This window comes from Microcaecilia unicolor, chromosome 4 (assembly GCF_901765095.1).
Source record: "Microcaecilia unicolor chromosome 4, aMicUni1.1, whole genome shotgun sequence".
NCBI classification, from domain to species: domain Eukaryota; kingdom Metazoa; phylum Chordata; class Amphibia; order Gymnophiona; family Siphonopidae; genus Microcaecilia; species Microcaecilia unicolor.
This window is the reverse complement of record NC_044034.1, coordinates 267,568,437-267,579,941: the sequence shown is the minus strand read 5'-3', so window position 1 is coordinate 267,579,941 and position 11,505 is coordinate 267,568,437.

The window sequence follows — 11,505 nt, the reverse complement described above, 5'->3', positions numbered from 1 at the left end:
TATTGATAACCTTTAAGAGTGGACTAACATGGCTACCACACCTCAGCAATAATGGAAACTAAAAGCGGCCATCTCAACCCCGGCTAAATCCAAGGCATTTGGTCATGGGAGGAGCCAGCATTTGTAGTGCACTGGTCCCCCTGACATGCAAGGACACCAACCGGGCACCTTAGGGGGCACTTCTAAAAATTAAAAAAAATATATACAAATAGCTCCCAGGTGCATAGCTCCCTTACCTTGGGTGCTGAGCCCCCCAAAATCCCCCCAAAACCCACTCCCCACAACTCTACACCACTACCATAGCCCTTATGGGTGAAGGGGGCACCTACATGTGGGTACAGTGGGTTTTGGGGGGTTTGGAGGGCTCAACACTTACCACCACAAGTGTAACAGGTAGAGGGGGATGGGCCTGGGTCTGCCTGCCTAAAGTCCACTGCAACCAACAAAAACTGTTCCAGGGACCTGCATACTGCTGTCAGGGAGCTGGGTATGACATTTGAGGCTGGCATTCAGGCTGGCAAAAAAAGGTTTTTATTTTTTTAGTGTGGGAGGGGGTTGGTGACGACTGGGGGAGTTCGGGCAGGTCATCCCCCATTCCCTCCTGTGGTCATCTGGTGAGTTGGGGCACCTTTTTGAGGCTTGGTCGTGAAAATAAAAGGACCAAGTAAAACCAGCGAAATACAGATTAACGCCGGGTTTTTTTCCATTATGCGCTGAAGCCGGCCATGTCCCGCCTTCACTACGCCACTGACATGCCCCCTTGAACTTTCGCCGGCTCGGCGACAGGAAAGTGATAATGTTGTCAAAAAAGCAGCTTTCGATTATACCGATTTCGCCGCTTTTGAGAGATCGCCGGCCATCTCCCGATTTATGTCAGAAGATGGCCGGCGATCACTTTCAAAAATAAGCCCAATAGTAACATAGTAGATGACGGCAGAAAAAGACCTATGTGGTCCATCCAGTCTGCCCAACAAGATAAACTCATATGTGCTGCTTGTTGTGTATACCTTACCTTGATTTGTATCTGTCATTTTCAGGGCACAGACCATAGAAGGGCCCAGCACTAGCCCCGCCTCCCAACCACCAGCCCCGCCTCCCAACCACCAGCCCCGCCTCCCACCACTGGCTCCGCCACCCAATCTCGGCTAAGCTTTTGAGGATCCCTTCCTTCTGAACAGGATTAACCTTCTTTGAATAAGGCCCATTGTGGAAAGGAAGGGTAGACTGGATATGCACATATAGATTAATGTGATAGGCCTTATTCCCTTCAAAAGTAAATTGAATAGTAAAAATATACTGAAAGGAAAGTTAGAAAGAAAACTCAAAGAGAAAGCAACATAACCGGAAAACGGGCCAGCTTGTATTTTGAACCAAATATTTTTGCTTTACTCCTTCCTCTTTATTCACTACAGTCATACATCCCAGAGTGTGCAACAATTTGCCTGTCAGAGACACAGCAAGAACTGCAGAGGAAGGAGGAAAGAGGTTATGCAGCGTTAACAGAACTGTTTGGAGCCATAGTTTCAGGAAGTCGTGATTTGAGAAGGAAATGTAATACTGCATTAAAGAAAAGGCTTCTGGATATCGTCCAAGAGGGACAAGACCTGAAGTACTAGGTGAGGCTAATTAGTGTGTGAGGTTTGTTGGATAGGAAAAGAGACTACAAAAGACGAACAGAGTACCAGAAGAGACAACTGCCAGAGTGGATGGGGTCTGGATGAGTCAAGGGAAGGGCTATTGTCTGGAGGGGGGTGTTATCTATGTGAACAAGGTGGGAGAGTCTGATGCTGGATGTAAAAGTCTGCGAAGAGTACAATAGAAAAGGGCATTTGATTGTTGCACAGACATTAAACTAGCTGTATGCTAGATTGCTGTTCTATTACGTGGAAGGCCTTGACGTTACAGGTAATAGAACCACACTGTTTTTTGTGCAGGAACAAGCTATATGAGAAAATGAAGACATTACTATTTTGGAAGTTTTGGATTCTTTCGCTTTTGGAGGTATATATATGTCTACATACAGAACAACATTTAGCAGCTTTATTTGGATTTTGCTCATACCTTTTTCAGTAATAGCTCAAGGTAAGATACATTCAGATATACTAGTGGGTCATTTTCGAAAGAGAAGGACGCCCATCTTTCGACATAAATTGGAAGATGGACGTCCTTCTCCCAGGGTCGCCCAAATCGGTATAATCGAAAGCCGATTTTGGACGTCCCCAACTGCACTCCGTCACAGGGACGGCCAAAGTTCAAGGGGGCGTGTCGGAGGCGTAGCGAAGGTGGGACTTGGGTGTGCCTAACACTTGGATGTCCTTGACCCATAGTTGAAATAAAGAAGGACGTCCCTGACAAACACTTGGACGTTTTCACTCAGATCTGTTTTTCTTACGACTAAGGCACAAAAAGGTGCCCGAACTGACCAGAAGACCACCGGAAAGAATCAGGGATGACCTTCCGTTACTCCCCCAGTGGTCACTAACCCCCTCCCACTCTCAAAACACATCTTTCAAAATATTTTGTACCAGCCTCTATGCCATGCTCAGATGTCATACTCAGGTCCATGACAGCAGTATGCAGGTCCCTGGAGCAGTTTTAGTGGGTGAGTGCACTTCAGACAGGCGAACCCAGGCCCATACCCCCCTATCTGTTACGTTTGTGGAGGAAACAGCGAGCCCTCCAAAACCCACCATAAACCCACTGTACCCACATCTAGGTGCCCCCTTCACCGTTAAGAGCTATGGTAGTGCAGTGCCCCCTAGGGTGCCCAGTTGGTGTCCTGGCATGTCAGGGGGGCCAGTGCACTAGAAATGCTGGCTCCTCCCATAACCAAATGGCTTGCATTTGGTTGTTTCTGAGATGGACATCCTTGGTTTTGAAAATCGCTGACAATCAGAAACAACCATGTCTAGGGACGTCCATCTCTAAGGACAACCAGATTTAAGGATTTGGATGTCCCTGACAGTATTTTCAAAACGAAAGATGGATGTCCATCTTGTTTCAAAAATATGGGTTTCCCCGCCCCTGGATCGGGACATTTTGCAAGGACGTCCAAATCGAAACGTGTTTCAACAACCCTGAATAGTTTTGTGTCACCTGCAAATTTAATCACCTCACTCTTCGTTCTTATTTCCATATCATTTATAAATATGTTAAATAGCACCAGTCTCACACTAACCCTGTACCCTGATAAGTAGCTTTGAATATCAGCCAGTTAACTTCAATATGACTAACACCTCCCAGCTGGTGCCTTTGCTGATTCATACTGTAGGTGTTCAGAGCAAAACGCTTTGACCAGCTACCAAGCATTTTCTTAGCTAGAGCTTTGTTTTTGATGTTACAAACACATTTTAAACAACCGGGGGAAAATGCCATCTCTTACTCTTTCAGAGCCAGGGTTGCCAACTCATGACATTGTTTTTAATGACTGTCTAAATTTTAACGACAGCTTGACTTTTTTCAAAGCAGACATAAGCTTTTCCATCACCATTTTGTGCACAGCCGGATTTACTATGCAATGTTTTACCTCTTTGTACACTGCACAATTCCTACTTTATTCACTGGAAATTTCAAAATTATCTTTAATTTATTGAGTTATTAATTTTTTTTGCCATACATGAGCTTCTATCATAGTTAGACCTGCTTCATGTTACCATATGTAGGTGCAAATAGCTACATCATTCCTTTTAAGAGGACATATCCTCCTCCTGTTGGACTCCTTCAGGTATGTCTACCAGGTTTTGTTTTGTTTTTTTAATATTTAGATAAAAGATTGATCCCCCCCCTGAAAAAAGGGCATTTATGTGTATTTGACTAACATGTGTATTCACATGAGACACCATCTCCTATGTATTATTTTAGTTTTATTTATTCATTAGGATTTATTTACTACCTTTTTGAAAAACTTCACCCAATGCGGTGCACAGCAAGAGTAATCTGGACCAGAACTTCCCAACCTGAGGGTCAGGATCCCAAATGGGTTCACAAAATCTGTGTTTGGGATTACAGCTTGGATGGATTCTCCATGGGTGTATCATTATTCTGCACCGGGGGGGGGGGGGGGGGGGAGTCACACAATTTATTCGGCTGTGATCATGGAGGAGTGGCCTAGTAGTTAGAGTGGTGGACTTTGGTCCTGGGGAACTGGGTTCAATTCCCACTGCAGGCACAGGCAGTCCTTGTGACTCTGGGCAAGTCACTTAACCATCCATTGCCCCAGGTACAAATAAGTACCTAAGCCGCATTGAGCCTGCCATGAGTGGGAAAGTGCGGGGTACAAATTAAAAAAAAAAAAGATTGCTAAGTACTGATCTGGACATAGGCACTAGACAATTACAGAAGTTGTGACAATTGCACTGGCTTCCTCTGGTGCAAAGAATTAAGTTCAAATTACTGTTAGTTTATTTGGGACATCATCTAGACTTTTTTTTTTTAACCTGTGTAATACACTGCAACGATATGTGTCGCCTAGGCAACTACGTTCAGCAAATGTTTGTACACTTGCTATTCTGAATTTAAGATATTTCTGCCTGAGCATCCCAAAGACTGGCATATTTTCTATAGCTGGCCCTATTGAGTGGAATAAACTGTCTCTAGCACTGAAATTGCAACAGACTGTTACATCCCTTAAATTGATGCTAAAATGTTACTTACTAAGTAAAGCCTATGATTCACCTGTGACCTATTGACATTATTGTTTACTGTATGTTTGTGTTCAGTCAGTTGTCTGTCGAATTGTATTTTTAACTGTGTAGGCTATAAATAATAAAAGCATAAACATGAATTATTCAAACAGTAATAGTCAGTCTGGACACATGGGGGTGCTAAAGAGAAATATACCGAACTCCAGAGGTAGCAGCTTTTGCTCTCCATGGCTGGTTCCATATGTTTCATTTTAAAAAGCCAGTGCACAGAAGTGTGTGTCTACTTTTATCTGATCTGTGTACAGGTGTTCGGGAGTGGGGGGGGGGGGGGGGGGGGAAAGGGTCATAGGTTGGGTGAAGCGGAAGAGGAGCTGCGATGTAGGCAGGTGACAATTTAGGCATTTGTATACTATTGAGGATGGTTCTGGGAGCCTATTACAATAAGGTTAAAACTGGTGCCTTTTTTGGTCTTCTCACCATCGCTACTCCCTTGGAAATTTAACAGTTATTTCTACCTTTGCAGTTTACAGTTTATTGGCTTGCTATACCACTTGGCTTTATACAAGAACACAGCGGTGTACAATAACAAAAATGAACAGAAACAGAAAGAACTCCAATTGTGTAAAAGGAAAGCACACACACAACTACAAATCCAATAAAACCAATACATTAAAAGCACAGAATTAAGTACTGGGGAAACAACTCCAACTGATCCCCAGGGAAGTAAGCAATAAATGCAGCAGTAAAAAAATGTGTGTGTGTGTGGTGGGGGGGGGGGGGGGTTAACATTGTGATAAACACAGTGTCTGTCCTTACTTGAGGAGGCCGCCAGAGGGCGCTCTCCCACTGAAAACTGGGAAAATGCCCATTCTGGTCACTAGAGGGAGCTCCAGTGATCTAGCTGAGTGTTGACTTGCATGGGCCAGTAGAGGGAGCTCCAGAGAGATAGCTGGGGGAGTGAGAAGAGACTTCTAGGCCCAGATCTTTCTGGAACCAGAGGGGCGAGGTCTCAAGAGGTGGGGAGGTTTATTGGACACCTCATAAATAGCTTCCTCTCAGTAGAGGAGGGAGTTTTGCCCGAAGGAGAGAGATCCCCTGGAAGAGATGGGCTAACCCTATGGAGGAGGGGGAACTGTGTGTTCAAGGAAGAAAAGCAGGCTGAAAATCCTGGGGTAAGAAGTCCCTGAAGTATTAGGGTTGGACTGTGTGTCCTCAGTACTGGGAAAGAACTGGGTGTTCAAAAGGAAGGACTGTGGGTCTCCAGTACTAATATTGGAACTGTGAATTGTTGAAAATGAACAAACAGCCGTGGGGTGGAGGATAGGACCGTAAGGTTAATGTGAGTAAAGAAGGTCCTATCCAGGGGTGGAGGCTGTTATACCCTGAGACCCAGGTGTCCCACAGTAAATGGGCTCAGGGCGTGAATTCGAAGAAAGGAATAATAGTGGAAAGCCAGGTTCCCACAAGACTGGAGCATAGTTCCAATAAACTGAATTTACATGTACTCAGCTAATTTGCATATTTCTGCAAGCAAAGGAATCCGCGCTATCTTCCAGAGAAAGGTGACCAGGGGGCCCAACCAGAAGAACTGGTAAGGGGGGGGGGGGGTCGGTTACCAGGAGATACAGCGGGGAGGCCGGGCCAGGACAGAAGGTTAATGAAGAGGTCACCCTGAGGGAAAGGGGAGGCCCGAGTCACCGGAGTTACAGAGAAGTCTAGCTTCAAGGTTGTTCATTGAAGCAAAGGGTTGGTGAGGCCAGGTAAAAGCCACTAGAGGGCAGCTGCACACCTGAAAGCACCCCTGTGGGCTTACAACATACACTTGAGTTGTTTCAAAGATCCTTCTGCCCACAGGGATAATGGAAGAACATTCTACATAATGGGGGCCAAGTAAAAAAAAAAAAACTCTTCTTATGGAAGTCCAATGAGCCCTAGATAAAACAGGGACTATAAATGTAAGTTCTGAAGCAGATCTCAGTTCCATAATAGGCATGTAAGGTATAACCAGTCTACCAAGGAAGGGAGAGGTCTTGTGATAATATGCCATAAAGATCAAAACTACTACTACTACTACTACTACTACTTAGCATTTCTATAGCGCTGCCAGGGTTACGCAGCGCTGTACAAGTTTAGACATGGGGAAGGACAGTCCCTGCTCAAGAGAGCTTACAATCTAACGGTAACACGCTATGTAGCCAGTGTAGGTATCAGGAAAGGGGAAGGTGGTTAGGCGCCAAAAGCAAGGGAGAAGAGATGGGCCTTGAGTAAGGACTTGAAAATGGGCAAGGAGAGCTTAAATACTGGAAACAAATAATAATGTAAGCCAACACTCTACACTATCTGGACTGAGCACCTGAAAGAATACTGCAAATTTGTGGAACTTGAAGATGGAAAACTGCTATGTTACTACAGGACACACTGATTATTCTTATTTCCTTCAATTATATATGTTTCCTTTTTTAAAGTCTTTTATTTATTTTTTGTCCCAGGGCAAATCACCTATTCTGCCAAAGACATTTTCTAAGGATGACTTCAGTCATATGTATCTCTGACACATGTAATTTCTCATGAACATATTCCACTCCCACACTGAAGAAATGGAATGGGGAAAGGATTCCATTGTGGAAGTGATGGAAATAATGAATTTAGTACATCATTGCCCTTCTTGATCATAAGACCCAGCACTTCATGTTTCTGAAAGGTGAGGGAATACTAAGCAGAAAAATGCATGGAGAAGCTGGTTGCAGAGAGTAACATATTTTGGGACAGAGTACAAAATCTGTACCATATGTGCATAGAGTATTTGGAGATGTGCACAGAGCCCCTTCACGATCTGTTACGTAACGTAGGTTGCACTGAGTCACCAACTTGGACCGATGTGGAAGTCTGTGTTGAGGACCTGGTAGATAAAGGCATAGAAATTCATGACATCAAGTGCTTTGATCAGTGCAGCAATCTGCAGAAATCTGTGAGAGCTTGAAGTAATTGTTTTGTCAACCCATAAATGGACCAACTATTTAAAAAAAAAAAAAAAAAAAAAAAAGCATTTACCATTGAAGATTGCAGAATTCTTCTATGCCACCCTTTTCATGGTGTGAATTACAATGCATATTTTTACTGATGTAAACCCAGTGGACAAAATAAAAGACCAGCCTGACTGTGGGCTCACTGAAAGGGATTCTGCTTGTACAGACTAACTTCAGAGATATTTCTTGCAAAGACTTTCATTAGTACTTAACTGACAAGCACTACTGTGAAAGATGTGCACTTAAGACCAGCGTTCATGGGTATAACACTAGCACTGGTATAAAAAAGGTTTGGATACTTTCCTAAAAGAAAAGCCCATAAGCCATTATTAAGATGGAGTTGGGAAAATCAACTGCTTTTTTTTCTAGGATAAGCAGCATAAATCTGTTTTACAGTTTTGGGATCTTGCCAGGTACTTGTGACCTGATTAGCTACTGTTGGAAACAAGATATTAGGCTTGATGGACCTTCAGTCTGTCCCAATATGGCAACACTTATGTTCTTATATTTATTTTTTTTAATAATGTACTATGACAGTCTCCCAGTGTTCAAGGCACAGGAGGACTTGCATATGGATTGCATAGGATGGGACAATCTCCTAGAGGAACCTTGAAACTTAATCGGCACAGTGTTGTGATCCAAGAAGACAGTTAATACCATGTCACTTAACAGGGCTTACAGCATTAAGAAGTGGCTGAAATACCACAGGTCACTCTGAGATACCCTATCTGATACCAATGTAATACAAGTAAAGCCAGAGGCTAACCCTGAGTGCTCTTCGCCCCAAACATCAACCAGTGAGCACAGGCAAACAACCTCCCCCAGAATGCCAGCAGAATGCCACTGCTTCTCATCCTTTGAAGTCCACTCCATCCGTCTATTCTACCCGTTGCCACTCAGAGTGGCAGTCATTTACCGCCCCCCTGATAAATCCCTCCCTTCCTTCCTCACCGACTTCGATGCCTGGCTTTCTGTTTTTCTTGAACCCTCATCTCCATCCCTCATTCTCGGAGACTTCAACATACACGTTGATGACCTGTCCAACTCTCACGCTTCTCAGTTCCTCACTCTAACATCCTCCTTCAACCTCCAGCTATGTTCCACCACCCCTACTCACCGTGATGGCCATTGCCTTGACCTCGTCCTCTCCTCTTCCGGCTCACCCTCCAATTTCCACACCTCAGCTCTTCCTGTCTCTGATCATCACCTGATCACCTTCACACTTCTTCACCCTCCCCCTCAGCCCCGCCCAACATTAACCACTACTTCCAGGAATCTCCAGATTATTGACCCTCCCACCTTATCATCTAGTATTTCTAATCTCCTCCCCTCCATCATGTCCTCCGAGTCTGTTGACGAGGCTGTCTCCGCTTACAATGCCACTCTCTCCTCTGCTCTGGACACCCTTGCACCATCCACCTCCCGTCCCACAAGGTGTACTAATCCCCAGCCCTGGCTGACCCCTTGCATCCGTTACCTTTGCTCCTGCGCCCGATCTGCTGAACGCCTCTGGAGGAAATCTCGCACCCATTCAGATTTCCTTCACTACAAATTCATGCTATCCTCCTTCCAGTCCTCACTATTCCTTGCCAAACAGGACTATTACACCCAATTGACTAATTCTCTCAGCTCTAACCCTCGTCGTCTCTTCGCCACCCTTAACTCCCTCCTCAAAGTGCCCTCCGCTCCCACCCCCCCGTCACTCTCTCCTCAATCACTGGCTGACTACTTCCGCGACAAGGTGCAAAAGATCAACCTTGAGTTCACTACCAAGCCATTCCTCCTCTTCACCCTTCAACCCCTCTCCCTCAACCACCAACCAGACCTCCTTCTCTCCTTTCCTGATATCTCCAAGGAGGAAACCGCCCGCCTTCTTTCCTCCTCAAAATGCACCACTTGTTCCTCTGATCCCATCCCCACCAACTTACTTAACACCATCTCTCCTACTATCACCCCCTCCATCTGTCATATCCTCAACCTCTCTCTCTCCACTGCAACTGTCCCCGACACCTTCAAGCATGCTGTTAGTCACGCCACTCCTCAAAAACCATCACTAGACCCTACCTGTCCCTCCAAACTACCGCCCCATCTCCCTCTACCCTTCCTCTCCAAGACACTTGAGCGCGCAGTCCACAGCCTGCTGCCTTGATTTTCTCTCCTCTCATGCCATCCTTATGATCCGCTTCAATCCGGTTTTCGCCCTCTTCACTCGACAGAAAACAGCACTTTCTAAAGTCTGTAATGACCTGTTCCCCTTGCCAAATCCAGAGGCCACTACTCCATCCTCATCCTCCTGGATCTATCCGCCGCTTTTGACACTGTCAATAATGACTTACTTCTTGCCACACTGTCCTCATTTGGGTTCCAGGGCTCTGTCCTCTCCTGGTTCTCCTCCTATCTCTCCCAACCGCACCTTCAAAGTTCACTCTCATGGATCTTCCTCCACCCCATCCCCTTATCTGTTGGTGTTCCCCAGGGATCGGTCCTTGGACCCCTTCTCTTCTCAATCTACACCTCTTCCCTGGGCTCCCTGATCTCATCTCATGGTTTCCAGTATCATCTCTATGCTGATGACACCCAACTGTACTCTCCCACACCAGACATCACCGCGGAGACCCAGGCAAAGGTATCGGCCTGCTATCCGACATTGCTGCCTGGATGTCCAACCGCCACCTGAACTGAACATGTCCAAGACCGAGCTTATCGTCTTTCCACCAAAACCCGCTTCTCCTCTCTTCCACTTTCTATCTCAGTTTGATAACACCCTCAATCCTCCCCGTCTCATCTGCCCGCAACCTCGGAGTCATCTTTGACTCCTCTCTCTCCTTCTCTGCGCATATCCAGCAGATAGCCAAGACCTGTCGCTTCTTCCTCTTTAACATCAGCAAAATTCGCCCTTTCCTCTCTGAGCACACCACCCGAACTCTCGTCCACGCTCTCATTACCTCTCGCCTGGACTACTGCAACTTACTCCTCACCGGCCTCCCACTTAGCCATCTATCCCCCCCTTCAGTCTGTTCAGAACTCTGCTGCACGTCTCATATTCCGCCAGAACCGATATACTCATATCACCCCTCTCCTCAGGTCACTTCACTGGCTTCCGATCAGATACCGCATTCAATTCAAGCTTCTCCTTCTTACCTACAAATGCACTCAGGTCTGCTGCCCTCACTACCTCTCTACCCTCATCTCCCCTTACGTTCCCGCCCGTAACCTCCGTTCACAGGATAAATCCCTCCTCTCAGTACCCTTCTCCACCACCGCCAACTCCAGGCTCCGCTCATTCTGCCTCGCCTCACCCTATGCTTGGAACAACCTTCCTGAACCCTTACGCCAAGCCCCCTCCCTGCCCGTCTTCAAGTCTTTGCTTAAAGCCCACCTCTTCAATGCTGCGTTCGGCACCTAACCCTTACCGTTCAGTGAATCCAGACTGCCCCAATTTGACTGCCCCTATCGGACCGACCGTTCACTTGTCTATTAGATTGTAAGCTCTTTGAGCAGGGACTGTCTCTCTTTGTTAAATTGTACAGCGCTGCGTAACCCTAGTAGCGCTCTAGAAATGTTAAGTAGTAGTAGTAGTAGGGTTACCATATGGCTCCAGAAAAAGGAGGACGGATTGAGCCAGCCGGGTTTTACTTCCATTGCTTTCCATTGAAAGCAATGGAAGTAAAACCCGGCTGGCTCAATTACTTCCATTGAAAGCAATGGAAGTAAAACCCGGCTGGCTCAATCCGTCCTCCTTTTTCTGGAGCCATATGGTAACCCTAAGTAGTAGTAGTATGTCAAATGTTGCTGCTGATGCGAAAATGGGATTAAATATGATAGAAGAGTGGGCA